Raw genomic sequence first — 15,810 nt, 5'->3', positions numbered from 1 at the left:
ACCCAACAAACGAGAGTCACATAGGGATGTGATTAGCAAGATGTCGCTTACCTATGTCACCTAAGTTTCTAACAGTGATGCCAAAGCTCAGTTGAACCTAGTTGAATATGGATTTTGTTCCACAATATGTCGTTAGAGAGAAACGGTTTCAAAACATATAGTGGGAGTATCCTTTGTTAAATTGTTTAATGAAAGATTACATAAACATAGTGCTAAACTTTGCATATTTATTTCTGTTGTAGATCATGGCACCTATTGTTAACGCCAATTCCAGTTTTAGTTTGCGTTCAATTCTTGAAAAAGAAAAACTATGTAGAACAAACTTTATTGATTGGTATAGAAATCTCAGAATTGTTATCAAACAAGAGAAAACGAAGTATGTTCTATAGGTTCTCTATCCTGAAGAACCAGCTGACAATGCATCTGCCACTGATTGGAGGGCTTACGAGAAGCATACCAACGATTCACTCGATGTTAGCTGTCTCATGCTTGCCACTATGTCCTCTGAGCTTCAGAAGCAATATGAGAACGCAGATGCTCACGATATAATTGTGGGACTTCAAGGAATGTTTGAGAACCAAGCTAGGGCCGAGAGGTTCAACATCTCCAAGTCCTTGTTTGCGTGCAGGTTGACAGAAGATGGTCCAGTTAGTCCTCATGTGATCAAGATGATTGGTTACATTGAGAACCTAGAAAAACTTGGTTTTCCTCTTAGTCCTGAGTTGGCTACGGATGTGATTCTCCAGTCGCTCCCTGTGAGCTCTGAGCCGTTCATTTTGAATTTTCATATGAATAGCATGGAGAAGAGCATGGCTGAATTGCATGGGATGCTTAAGACTGCTGAGGAAAGCATTAAGAAAAGCTCTAGTCATGTGCTAATGGTTCAGAAGGATAGCAAGAAGAGAAAGCGCAAGGACAAGGCAAAACCATCAGATAAGATCTGAGCTCAAAGCCTAAACCTGTTGGAAAGTCCAAGGCTGGCCCTGCTGCTTTTGATGCTTGCCACCACTGCCATAAGCCTGGCCATTGGCGGAGGAACTACAAGCTATACTTGGAATAACTCAAGAAGAAGGGAAGTAAGACTTCCACTTCAGGTATAAATGTTATTGAAATTAATCTTGCTACTCGTCCTAAAGATTCATGGGTATTCATTACTGGATCGATGATTCATACTTGCAAATCATTGCAGGGACTAAAAAGGACTAGGAAGTGTGCGAGCGGCGAGATGGATTGTTGTGTTGGCAATGGTGCGAAAGTTGCTGCGTTGGCCATCGGTGTTTATTCCTTATCGCTACCCTCAGGATTAATTTTGGAATTAAATAATTGTTATTAGATTTCTACCTTGGGCAAAAACATTATCTCTTCTTCATGTTTGGAAGAAGATGGATATGATTTCATAATAAAGAACAAGTGTTGTTCGATTTATTTGAATGGTATGCTCTATGGTAATTGTCCATTGGTGAATGGATTTTATATTCTAGATCTTGAGGATGTCCCTGTCTATAACATTAAGACGAAGAAGCCAAGGCTTAATTATTTGAATCCCACTTTTATTTGGCATTGTCGCTTAGGTCATATAAATGAGAAACGCATGCAGAGGCTCCATAAAGATGGTCTTCTTGATTCATTTGATTTTGAATCATTTGATACATGCAAATTTTGTTTACTTGGAAAGATGACTAAGGCGCCTTTCACCCGTCAAGGAGAGAGGTCGAGTGAATTATTGGCCCTTGTACATACTGATGTATATGGACCAATGATCTATATCGCTAGAGGTGGTTTTCAATACTTCATTACTTTTACCAGTGACTTTAGTAGATATGGTTACATCTACCTAATGAGGTACAAGTCTGAGTCCTTTGAAAAGTTCAAGGAGTTTCAGAATGAAGCACAAAATCAATTTGGCAAGACAATTAAATTTTTGCGATCCGATCATGGAGGTGAATATTTGAGCCATGAGTTTGATGATCATCTAAAGTAATTTGGAATTGTTCCACAGCTTACTCCACCAGGGACGCCTCAATGGAATGGAGTGTTGAATGAAGGAATCGGACTTTGTTAGACACGGTCCATGATGAGCCAATCTGATCTTCCATTATTCTTCTGGGGATACGCTCTAGAAACTATTGCGTTCACTTTAAATAGGATTTCATCTAAAGCTGTAGAGAAGACACCATACGAGATATGGACAGGGAAGCATCCCGGGTTGTCTTTCCTCAAGATCTGGGGTTGTGAGGCCTATGTAAAACGTTTGACCTCAGATAAGCTCACTCCAAAATCAGATAAATGCTTCTTTGTGGGGTATCCTAGGGAAACCAAAGGATATTACTTTTATAATCAGGAAGAAGGCAAAGTGTTTGTCGCCCAAAATGGTGTTTTTCTGGAGAAAGAGTTTCTCTCAAGGAATATCAGTGGGAGCACAGTGCAAATCGAAGAGATTCGAGAACCATCAGAAAGTGTTTCAGATCCTACTGAACCACAATTGGATGTTACAGAACATATTATAGAGACACCAGCCCCACGATGGTCGGAAAGGATCAGTCATGCACCTGAGAGGTTTATGTTCCTAACAACAAAGCAGCGCGATATATTATTGTTAGACAATGATGAACCTAAGACTACTCGGAAGCGGTGGTGGGACTGGACTCTGAGAGATGGCTTGGAGCCATGAGATCCAAGATAGAATCCATGCATGATAATCAAGTTTGGAACTTGGTTGATCCACCTGATGGTGTCAAAGCAGTTGAGCGCAAATGGGTTTTTAAGAAAAAGATAGACATTGATGGAAATGTTCACATTTATAAGGCACGATCGGTGGCAAAAGGTTTCAGGTAGATTCAAGATGTTGATTATGATGAAATATTTTCCCCCATCGCAATGCTAAAGTCTATTCGGATCATCCTAGTAATTGCCGCATATTATGACTATAAGATACAGTAGATGGATGTCAAAATGGCTTTCCTTCATGGAAACCTAAGTGAGGATGTGTACATGACACAGCCTGAAGGTTTTGTCGATCCAAAAAAAGCTAGGAAGATATGCAAGCTGCAAAAGTCCATTTATGGGCTGAAGCAAGCTTCTCAGAGTTGGAATCTTCGTTTTGATGAAGTAGTCAAAGGGTTTGGTTTCATCAAGAATGAACAAGAGCCTTATGTTTAAAAAAGGCTAGTCGGAGCGCACTTGTAGATGACATATTATTGATTGGAAATGATATTCTGATGCTTGATGCTGTCAAATCTTCGTTGTAAAAGAGTTTTTCAATGAAAGAACTAGGAGAGGCAGCATACATATTGGACATAAAGATCTATAGAGATAGGTCGAGAAGGTTGATCGAATTACACCAGAGTACATATGTCGATAAGGTATTGAAAAGGTTTCTTGCCAATGTCACATGGTATCACTCTCAGCAAGAGTCTGTGTCCTTCGACCACTGATGACCTCGAGAGGATGACTGCGATCCTGTATGCTTCTGCTATCGGGTCCATCATGTATGCCATGCTTTGTACACACCCAGATGTCTCCTATGCTCTAACTGATGAGTAGATACCAATTAAACCGGGTGAAGCTCACTGGGTAACAGTAAAGAATATCCTCAAGTACTTGAGAAGAACTATGGATATGTTCCTAGTCTATGGAGGTGAGGAAGAGCTCGTTCTAAATGGTTACACTGATGCTAGCTTCCAAACTGACAAGGACGATTTAGGATCGCAATCTGGTTTTGTGTTTTGCCTGAATGGCGGAGCAGTGAGTTGGAAAAGTTAGGTGTGGTGCCGAGTGCTTCTAGTCCAATGGATCTCTATTGTGATAATAGTAGAGCCATTGCGCAAGCCAAAGAACCTAGATCGCATCAGAAGTCCAAGCACATACTGCGGTGCTATCACCTTATTAGAGAGATTTTAGATTGAGGTGATGCAAAGATATGCAAGGTGCACATAGATTTGAATATTTTTGATCTATTGACAAAGCCACTCCCGTGGCCCAAGCATGAGGTGCACATCAGAACTATGGGTATTAGATACTTACATGATTGACTCTAGTGCAAGTGGGAGATTAAAGATGATATGCCCTAGAGGCAATCATAGAGATGATTTTATCACACATTTATGTTCATGTACTACCGAATAATGTGCTATTCCAAGAATAACTATCGTTTACATTGATTGGCAAGTATGTGACTTGTTCATGGAACTCTTTGTTTATATCATGATGTTATTCTTAGTCAATCCCTGGTTGCATATCATTGTGATGATACATAAGACCAGCACATGTGTTGATGGATGATCACGTTTCATGTATCATAGGTATAGAGATACCAGGTCAATAATCTGGACATTTAAGTTAGAGAACATGATGTTAGATAGACCCACCTTGAGAAAATGCTGGGCTTGTTATTTATGATGTGCCATTATTTGTTATCTCAAATGGTGTACCTGCAGGATCCTTAGACCTGAGATCGTCATTGATTCCCAGAATGTGTAGTGGCATACTTTGAGGCTGCCAAACGCTATTCCATAACTGGATAGTCACAAAGGTAGCTTTCGTGTTTGTCATGAAACATGTCGTGGGGTATGAGAAATCAAGATAGAATTTGCCCCTCCTTGATAACAGGAGAGATATCTTTGGGCCCCTCGAGGTAGTTAGATTGAGAAAGTGTATGGCCATGCCAATATGATTAAAAAGTTAATCATGATGAATCCACTACTTGATCGAGTGAATGGTCGAGTTATCACAAGGGTGGCACGTATCTCGCCTTGAGCTTGACTGGTATCATGAGTCAAAGGGATCAATGCATGTGTATATCAAGTTTCGGTCGATATGATCTTTTATGTACACTCAGGAGTCAACATGTCCTACTAAGGACTGCTATTGATTTCGGTTTGGAAAGGGTTTCCGAGTCGTAGTCATTTGTACATGAACCTAACGGGTCACAAACTTAATAGGTTGGAACAAAACATGCGAATTGGATTTGTATATGGGTTTTGATTGGATTGTGATCCATGAGAAGTTGGAGTCCTAAAGGGCTTCCAATGTGGGAGTCCATTAGCAAGCTCTATATAAGGAGAGGCGTGGGTAGGGCGTGCTGGGTTGAGCCACTCCGAAACCCTAGCCACAGCCTTCCACACGATCTCCCAAAACCCTAGCCGCGCGTGCAGTGCTAGCATATCGGGGCTCGACGTTTCTGCCCAGTACGTGTGGAGACCATAAAGGCGCTACTGCTATTGTGGCACTGATCTACTCGATGAGTTGAACGCGACGTGTTCGGGACTGGGTTCCAACCGTGACGAGTTGGTCGAGGAGCACGACCACCTGCTCCGAGTTGGTTGAATAACGTGACCAGCCCCACCCGCGCGGGGCTAGTCGCGGATCTGATAGAGAAGCTACTCGAGGAGTTTGATACGCACGACATTGGATCGGTCTACTCCAACTCTTATTCCGCTGCACTGCCCGTCGAGCAGTACCGATCTATGATCTCCTACTAGCATGATTTCCTGGGTGAATGCAGTAGAAAAATTTTGTTTTAAGTTAGCTAGCCTACCCGTTTCCCAATAGATTCATGTATAAGATAGAGGTAAGCCGCCATCTCCTCCCCCTCCGTCTTAGTGTCTGGCAGGTGGCTTTGCTTTGGTCTGATGTGAGCTAGGGTTTGCTTCAGTCTGACATGCTTACTGATGTGATCTGGATAGCTTGGTGGCTTTGATTTTGTTAAATTCTCGATGATGTTTACCACGTACTGAAACTAGGTTGTGCTTTAGTACACTAGCTTAGACCTTGGTGATGTTAACTCTGGGATTATTGAGTGAGGCTTGGTTTTACCTCTATTCTATGGTAGCTCTCCTGTATTTTGTTTGGCCAAGTCTAATTTAGTTCAGTGAATTACAATCTTTGGCAGGGAGCTTTCTGCTCCTCCAGTACACTTGCACTAGCTGCTGCTATCAATATTGATGCGAGTATCAATTCATAGGTTGTAATTGATTTATGTCTTTCCACTGGAATTGGTTCTAGCTCTATGGTAGATTGATCATTGGTTTAGTTTAGTTCTGAACATTGTTATTTTGTTTACTGAAGGAAAGCAGCCGCACTTATGTGTATGTATTAGGGGCTGTCATCAAGGTCTTAGCTAGCTGAAATTTGTTGCTATACCTGGTTTATGATGTGCTATTGAACAGTTAGGGAGCAAGGCAAAAGTGAGCCCGGGCAAACTATTGTAATCAAAACTGAGAGCAAATGTTTAAAAAGAACACCTATGTCACTGTTTTATCAATTCACGGATAGTTTTGTTCCTGTTGATGCTGCACTGAATAAATACATATCCGTACTATTCGTGGGTCAAGTTTTCATATTTAATTTGTTACACAGATATATCTGTATTATTCGTGAGTCTTGTTTCCATGTTTAATTTCAGCAGCGGTTGTAATAAATTATATCTCTTCTGATATATTTGTGTTCTTTGTCTCAGTGTCTATTGTTGTATCTTTTTTTTCAAGTGGTTGTCCATTGTCAATATGCAGTTGCAGTGTATCTTTTTTTTCAAATGGTTGTCCATTGTCAAATGGTTCATAACTCTATGACTTATGCGTGGCATTGGGTTTCTCTACGAGTCCAGAGATAGACACCCATCTATACTTTGTCATGAGCCTCATCCACTCCAGCAATTGATTTTCACGGGTGGAGCATTCCATTGCATCTAATATTAAATTTCACAATTTTTGTTATATTTCTCTTTAGTGGGTTGGCAGGAGTGATGAATCAATTAGATGTGCGAACACCTTATGAGCTTAATTTTTAAGGCATCAATTTTTGTCTGACCTGCCAATCCGTTGATTAACTTATAAGCTTGTGAGTGTTATATTTTTCTATTGGCACTTGGCACGAGTGGTAGAAAAGCTAGATTCATAAACCATGAAGTAACCTTATGTGTCAAACCAGCAAGTGGATTTCACTTGCGAGTGGTATCATTGTCTGTTGGCACTTACCGGGAGTGCCTAAACTCAAGTCATATTTTCATTTGAGTAGTCTTTTACTCTGCACAGGTTCTCTGTTATTCTATTAAAATACTTGGTTCCAGTGCCTATTTGTTGAATGTTACCACTACCGGCTATTTTAGGTATTTTGTGGTTTTTTCCCAATTCTTGTATACTTGTGCTTTGACTGCAAGGTTGGTTGGCAGGAATGATGAATCAATTAATGTGCGAAGACACCCTATGAGCTTAACTTTTGAGGCATATTTTCTATCTGATCTACCTTTCTACTAAACATTTTATCACTACAAAAGTTCTGGTGTTTGTTTCGCTCTTAACTAGAAGAACAACATTACAATGTAGGGTGCATATGCAAATGAAATGCACCGATCCTATTGTATTTTAAGATGATCACAAGTATTTTTCATGTAAATGGGGATATTATTGAACTTGTGTGTTAACTGGAGTGACATGAGACACTTTTCATGGTCGCAATGAAAATCAATTTGGTCATGTATGTGATTCCTTCCCCTATAGAAGTTAGATGAGCAAATGATGAAAGGAGATAACTATTTACCATGCATATGGATGCAGAGCTCGACTGGTATGGGTATTACACATGCACCTTGTACGTCTTTTCACTATCCAAATTAAGCTTGCAGTCGTATATAATTATCTTCATAACCTGATGCGGTATAGTCTTAGTGAATATTTTATTCAAGTTGTTCAAGTATTGTATTTTGGCATTCTGAGATATAGTCTTAGTGAATATCTTCTTTTATTTCAACCTGAACTTTCCATTTTTATTGCTCAAATATTGTATTCTGGCATTCTGATGTATTGCTTACATTTGCAATAAGTATATCTCCCTCTTCATCAGCTCTCTATCTGTAGAATACTCAACCGCTCATCATCATCGTATGCAAAAACTCTCAGAAAAGGATGGCACCACCAACCACCGATCTGGCCCAGGTGCCAGAAGGAGATGTGCCACCATCAAACATTGAAGAAGGTAGTCTGAGCAAATACCTCAATCTGGACCAAACAGATGCATGTGGAGGCGAGGAGGTAATTCAAAAGTACATGAATGCATCTGTTGTACATATTATCGTATAGATTTTCAAAACTTTTTTCACTTATGTGTATATGTCTGATGCTCTGGAGGGTCAAGACAATGAGCAATCTCAAGAGCAGCATTGTATCTGAGGTCCCTCGAATATGCCTATGGGATGATTTGTGATCACACATGTCTCACCAGCAGGGGAGCCAACTACACCAGAGAAAGTTCTAGGACTGTACAAGTCAGTTTGTGGGATAGCTGTTAAGGATCACGTGCCCATCAGCTATAGATTGTAGACTGGTGAATGAGATGATCCGCACGTGGTCCCTGATTCAATCAAGAATGACATCTTGTGGTCCGTCATATTACAGAAGTTCGAGTTCCCTAAAGAGATAGGTATGAAAGTAGTTAAACATAAGGTGCTAATGATCATGGGCCTTTCATTTAAGAATTGGAATGGCACATAGAATAGAACCTATGTGCAGAAAGGTACAACACCAGATTTCAGCAAATGGTCGTAACTAGAAGATCATTGACAAGCCTTTGAGGAGTATAAGTTATCAAAGAAGCACAAAAGTTGAGTGAGGTGAACAAAGCTAACTCGAAGAAGAACCTTTACACCCACAAAGTTGGCAGTCGTTGGTACGTGAGGAAAGAACGGCAATGGCAACAAGAGCTAGATGAATTGCAAGAGAGAGGTACCATGTCTGAGATGAAGGGCTAGAGCGAATGATCAACGAGCTTCCTTCGTGGGAGGGGTGCTTCTTACTCGGCTGATGGAAGCTTATGCTTTACAACCTCTAAGGACCAGGAAGTGATACAAACTCTTACAAAAAGTCTTGCGAACACCCATGCGCAATCTACTTAAGGATCTTTCAAGCTAGATAGGGATAGAGATGAGCCCACCTTGTCCCTGAGAAACAATGAGCACGGTGGTCGCACACAAGGCATTGGTGTGATGGGTTGTAAATATGGATTCTCAGCCGTCATCGACAACTACAAGAGTAGAAAGAGATCCCAAGAAGAGCAAGATGCAGAACGAGAGGTAGAACGAGCTAGGATGATGAATTGCTTGAACTTGCACTACTACGTGAGAACAGACAGATGAAAAAATAAGACAAGCGGTACAGGAAGCCATTAGGCATGAACGGGGTGCCATTGGGAACGAACAGGAACAGCCGTTAGCATCTCCTAATGTTGTGTGCTCCAGCCCCAGTGGTTGTCAGAGTAGTTATGCGTCCACGGGAGTTCCGAGTGGCGGGCGCTGACTCCATCACTTATCATATGTACCACATCACAACATGGACACCATGTGAACTACACATTGATGCTAAGAACATTACCATCAAGGTGGCATCTGGTGTGGCTTATCCCCACAGCGCCCATGAACTTTTGCATGAACGTTCAATACTAGAGGGCTACGCCGTGGTCAAAGTAGATGAGACAGTTGACCATTACCGTCATGTTCAGGTGGACTACCCAGCAGAGGAGGGAGCGAACACTATATGAGAGAATGCGCACACATTCATCACGTGGGAGAAGGCCTACATAGTGTTTCCACCAGCGATAGCTCCCGAGAACCTCTACTCTCTGCTACACACCAGGTCATCGTCGCCTTGTAGATCTCCCTCTCCTCAGCCATCTCCGAGAAGAAGTCCACCTTCTCAACCATTGCCTCGAAGAAGTCCACCGCTCAAGAAGCCAGTACCATCAAGAAGCCAGCCATCATCTCAAAAAACATGATCAAGTTTCGCAGCATCCAAGAATACGACATCATCTAAGAAGTCTGTGTCATCTAAGAAGTTGGCGGAACCCAAAGATGTTTATTTACTTAATCATGAGGAAACCAAAAAGATTGTGGACGCCAGTGTAACGGCTCATTTCCATCCTCCAGCACCTCCACCAAAGCATGTTGTTCCTGAAGATAGCAAAAAAAATTTCATGAATATAGCCAAAGTTAAACAGATAGGGTGGCTTCAAGTAAGCCACTAACTGACTATGAATGCTTCAACAAGAAGCAGGCCAAGAGCAAATTAAGTCCAATCATTAAGTATACTTCAAGTATTGGGGACTTCCTGACTACTTTTAGATTAACAGCGGAGGAACTAGCATAACTTGTTGTGGGAGCGAAAATCCCAAAGTTGGATGTTGTATGGTCTTTTGAGTTGGGCAAACCTTTTGTCAATCCTTACAACTCAAATGCATCGATTATATCTATGGTACTTAGAGCGGTTCAGGCAAGGCTTTGAGGCGTTCCCTGTAAGATACAGAGATGAATATTTCCTCAATGGGGATAACTATTTCTGGGTGACATTTGAGTGCTTGTATGAAATGTACAAGGAAGATACCCTCGATGTGGTCATAGTCAGAGCGTTGACTCTATAAGTGACTTATGTATATAATTCATGTTATATAATCTTGTACCTTCAAATAGGTAGACTCTCTTTCATAGAATGGAGATATGCGTATGCAGATAAGAATTAGATAATAAACTAGGATTCAACGATCCTGGGCTTGTCAACGAGGAACTTATAAGGGATAGTCCATACTTCACTAAAGACTACTTATTGAAGTATCTACTTCACCACCAATACAAGACATTCGTACTCTTACTCTATAGCTTTGAGTACGTCTTTGCGTGCCAAGGCGTTCTCCTTTTATGGATAACTTGATTCTAGTACTAATTTGCTGCAGTGATATATTCCTGCAATTTCATTAGATCCTCCTTGTCATCCACCTAGACTTGAGTAAGATCATTGTCTTGGACTCACAAAAGAGAGATAAGAAGACATACCAAGACCTCGTCAACATGATAAACATGTAAACTCGATCATTTAATCTTCTCATCGATTGCATCTAAGTTTAATTGGTAGTCATATTCACGTATAGGACGTACACAAGATACTGCAAAAATGGTATTATCTATCGTCCATACAAGAAGCAGTATGATGTAAAAATAGACTTTTCAGTATGCAAGAAATATTCATGTCTTGCATTTCCTACTAAATAAAAATGTTGAATTCATTCAAAAATGAATCCTTTCCTCTTGAAGTGTATGAGATAGCCACCCGGTAACAATCTCTGTTGGTTCTGTGTTTTTACTTTCATACACATATTCAGCGAAGACGGAAACACTGTCATGTTTAATGATGTTGAGATATGAAATTACACATCAATGTATTCTTTTCAATTCTATACATTTTCAAGGACTAATTCTTTCAATTCTTCAAACATAGCGCTTCAAACAACGCACAAGTGCGATACTCCCTACGAAAATACTTGTCATTCAAGAATAGATCGTCAGTCTCTTCACCGAACATGTTATCAACCCAAATGGTGAGTTTCATAAACTTATTGTGCCGTCGATCCATAACAAACCTTTAGATAACACCATACCTTCTAGTACAGAATATGCGATAAGAAGAAAGTCTACCAAGGGGCTTAACAACGTATATAAGCCAGATTAAGTAGCTTTATTTGCATATTAATGAAAAACATGAATTACTATTTATTAATGAAGGACATGAATTACTATGTATTTATAAAGGTGTCTTTATTATTGATTTATATTAAATATGTCTCATTGTATGCATGTATTGAGATGGAGAGAGACAGAGAGAGGAGAGGATGGAGAGGAGAGAGATGTAGGAGAGAGAAGAGGAGCAAAACACTACCAGTTGGAACCACCAGTCGATAGTGATACCGAGATATCACTCCCAGCTCAAGCCTTAGGCTGGCAGTGATAACCCACTTCACCATCGGTTTCCGGGACCGACAATGATAGTTGAGGACTATCACTGTCTGTTGCCTACTGTTGGCTCCAAATCTGATGGTGAAAAGTGTTTTGGATCCAGCAAGGGTTTTTGTAGTAGTGGCATTTGAACCAAATGAAATATCACAGATATACTAACTGTTAGGGGTTGTTATAAAGGACTCCCGACAGCCCCTTGGCTAAGTTAGCTCAGCCTCCCAAAGGCTAAGCCTGTTTCCGCCTTCCGAAGCCCCAGCCTTCCGGAGCCCCGCCTCCTGAAGGTTCGGTCTCTGAGGCTTTGGCCTCCAGAATCCTCCCCCTTCCGAAGCCCCGATGTTCCAGAGCTCAGCCTCCTGAAGGCCTGGTCCCCGAGGCTTCGGCCTCCCGCTGCCCGGGCCAGCTTCCCGGAGGTTACTGGGTGAGTCATCATGCTTCAGGAAAAATCTGTCAGAAGGGAAGAACCAGTCGTACTTGGCCTGCAGGGAAGTGACCAGCATTAAATGCCTAGGCTAGTGGACGCCACTCTGACACCCCAGCATGATGTACCTATCCTGACACCCCTGGCGGTGCGACGCCAGGCCGCAATTGGCGATCGGCTCGCCCCCTTTAGGGTACCGACTCCTGAACGTCCTCGGTGGTGGTCTGGCATGCTCGACCACACTTGGGGGCGTGGGTCACCTGAGAAGACTGAGGCACCGACTGAGCTGGTGGTGGCCGTGGAGCAATCACCGCGGCTCCCGGCCTCGGATACGGGCAATCCCTCGTGTGGTGGCCGACACGGCCGCAGTTGTAACAAGGGCCGTCGGGGCCACCGATCACACTTCTCTGTGAACCGGCTGGTCGTGGAGGCTGTCCTTGTGGAGCGGAGAAAGCCGGCCACTACACGAGCCACATCAGACGCGGAGCACCCGATGCTGGCATGCGAGATGGTGGAGGTAGACTCTCTGTGCAGGCGCACTGCGAGCTCCCGCCCACAGAAGGCGAGGAACCCCTCTTGCACTTCTTCTCCTCCTGGTGGTTCTTAAGCTTGAACGCCACCGTGAGGGACGTGCTCACCAACTTGTTGAAGTCGGTGAACTCATGTGCAGGTAGCCGGTCCTTCATCTTCGAGTTGAGGCCATTGACAAAGCGGTATTGCTTCCGCTCATCAGTGTTGACCTCATCAGGAGCGTACTGTGCAAGGTGATTGAACACCTTCACGTATTCCATCACCGATCGGCCTCCTTGCTTGAGGTCCATGAACTCTCGCCTCTTGATCTCCATGAGGCCCTTCGAAATGTGGAAATCCTGGAATGCCTGGCGGAACTCCGCCCAAGACACCCGGTGGTTGGCAGGGTGCATGGCCAAGTAGTTGGACCACCACGCGCCTGACGGGCCTTGAAGCTGATGGGTGGCAAAGAGCGCCTTCTCATGGTCCTCACATCTGAGGAGAGCAAGCTTCTGCTCCATCATCCAGAGCCAGTGGTCCGCATCTAGAGGATCCTCAACCTATGAGAAAACTGGCGGCTGAGTCCTCAGGAAATCTGAGAAATCATCTCAGCGCCTGGCTCCACTCCCTCCATGAGGAGCCGTGTTGCGCACGAGAGCCTCCAGAAGTGCCTGATTAGTCTGGCGGTTCTACTCAATCTGCATGAGCACTTCCATCATTGTTGGCGGTGGGGGAGGGTTATTCTCATTTGAGCCCTTGGGGTCATCCGACTCGCGACGAGTTCTCACCATACTGTACCGACAAAACAAAAAGGGAAACGTCAAATTCCAACATAGCCTAAAAGCATTCGTCGAATATCATTTACTAGCCCCCCCCCCCCCCATAATACATGTATATGGATCATGCGTGCATGAATGCAGTATGAGAATGATGCTATGCTCGATCCTAGATTCCGTTTCTTTCTCATGCACTTCTCTCCGCAACAAACATCGAAACTCACAAGCAGTTATACTTAGGGGCATAATATAGCAGATTCATACATATTGACAGGAAAATGTATAAGTAAACTTTAGTTGGTTGCTTAGTGGATTTGACACACTTACTAAACAACGTTCTAATTGTGTTTAGGCTACTTAATTAAACCAAGCTCTGATACCACGCTGTGAGTAACCGTCCAAACAGTATTTGAATTAATCATCAAGAGAATCATTATTCATAATCCAACCTCGACGATTAACCCGAATACCATTCTGGTAGTCCCGGCATGTGTTTTGTGCCCAAGGATTGGAACACATACCTCCAACATAGTACATCACAACATATCTTAATAAAGAGTAAGTAATAAACATTTATATTACAAATATTAAGCATGCAACTGATTCCAACAATTTATAACAAAAACGAGCTAGGAGGAGACAAAAACCCCTCAACTCCTAACTACCCAAAGATCTACGCAGCGGAAGAAAACTATACAACAAAAGGATATGGAGCCACATGCCCTTAGGCTCCATACCAAAACACTGAGTTCGGAGTAGAGTGTGCTACTCCTGCCCGCCACCCTGATCGGCAGGCACAAAGTAGCCGAACACCGCCTCTTTCTCGCCGACCTGCGAACCTGCATTAACTTAAGGGCAGCACCCTGAGTACGAAGGTACTCGCAAGTCTTACACAATATAGAGCACATATACATAGCTCGACTCCAAGATCATGCATTAGCTAGTAGCAAGGATTAAACATTGCGGTTATGTGAATTAAAGCGGTAAGCAACCTAGACATATGTGTGTGCAACTAACTTGACCAACATATATGAAACTACCCTGCATCACCAACTGAACATAAGTAATTGTAATCAACATGTGTATCAACAGTATAACAAGTACCAACTCTGACCACTCCCACATAACCACCATGCCCATACCACAACCACAAATCCACAACGAACCTCTACGACCGATACGGATGAAACAATAGCATGCTCATGACCGAGAGTGCGGCACTTCGAACTATTTATACACCCTGCAGGGGGATACTCCTGAACCCAGAAGACACGAGGACCATACGACTTGTGCCACCCGCTAAAGTGCACACAAGGGGGTACCCATGACAACCTTTCCCAACCAGCCCCAATCGTGTGGGGCATGCATCGCTCGGCGCGGCGATACTAGAACTACTCCCAGAGCAAACTAGTACCGCTTACAAGCCCGCCCGCTCACACCGTCGATGTTCACACCCACAAAGCCACAGCTGCGAAGTATTTGACTCGCCTTACCATTAGATCGGCATGTGGTGAGTGAGGTAAGTGGTAAAGCTAGCGGTACCGACGGACGACCTTAAACATTGCAAGCAATCTATGGTGCTCGGGTTTGCTCTCCCGACCTACCCCCTGGATTTTCCACTGAGGCAAACGACACTCCTAACACCGCCCACATCTCATCTCATACTCATCACTCACCAACCACCTCACCAACAGCATGTATTTGTAATCAATAGTAATCCCTATACTCGCAAACAACAGAAAACACCGTCATTCGACTTCTACCGAAAGATCTAAGCATTGCTAAGCATGTATATCGTACTCGTACCTAGACATAACACCATCTCTAGGCTATAAGGAAATTACTTAAACAATTGACCAAGGTAGAAAGATGCAATCGGCATAGGTTCTACCCAAGGGTACCCGACACATGCATACATACATAAGCATATTCATCAATTGATACTTCCAAATTTGACATGGGTGAAATATGTTAGTTGCTTGCCTTGATGCACTGGTTCACAAAGGTGTGGCGCCTCAGGATCGACCTCGGTCTCCGGGATCAATGGATCGGCATGTTCTAAGAAACATAACGCGTGCAAAGATAATCATAAATGAAATGCAACAATCTAAGCCACAAGGTGTAAATGATGAAATGCCATGAAAATATGCTTTAAAATGTAGGAAAACATTTTTTCTAGCTAGAACAAGTCATACGAAGACTAGCAAAATTGGTTTCATCCATTTTGGACTTGTAAAGAATTAATAGTGAATTAATGAAGCTTAAGCCTAATTAATTAGCCTCAAAACTTTAATTAGGCATTTAATGGCTGGGGATATTTTTAATAGATATAGTAG

At 42.7% G+C, this 15,810-nt stretch overlaps 2 non-coding genes across 2 annotated transcripts; both read left to right on the top strand.

The window, feature by feature from the left end:
* Positions 1-6,728: 6,728 nt before the first annotated feature.
* On the top strand, positions 6,729-6,816 carry LOC133927886 (small nucleolar RNA Z266). Its single transcript, XR_009911381.1, has one exon. It is a non-coding gene; the product is annotated as a small nucleolar RNA Z266 (small nucleolar RNA).
* Positions 6,817-7,159: 343 nt separating this feature from the next.
* Positions 7,160-7,247, top strand: LOC133927887 (small nucleolar RNA Z266). Its single transcript, XR_009911382.1, has one exon. It is a non-coding gene; the product is annotated as a small nucleolar RNA Z266 (small nucleolar RNA).
* Positions 7,248-15,810: the final 8,563 nt, after the last annotated feature.

Source organism: Phragmites australis, chromosome 8 (genome assembly GCF_958298935.1).
Source record: "Phragmites australis chromosome 8, lpPhrAust1.1, whole genome shotgun sequence".
NCBI lineage: Eukaryota > Viridiplantae > Streptophyta > Magnoliopsida > Poales > Poaceae > Phragmites > Phragmites australis.
This window is presented reverse-complemented; position numbering and strand designations above follow the sequence as displayed.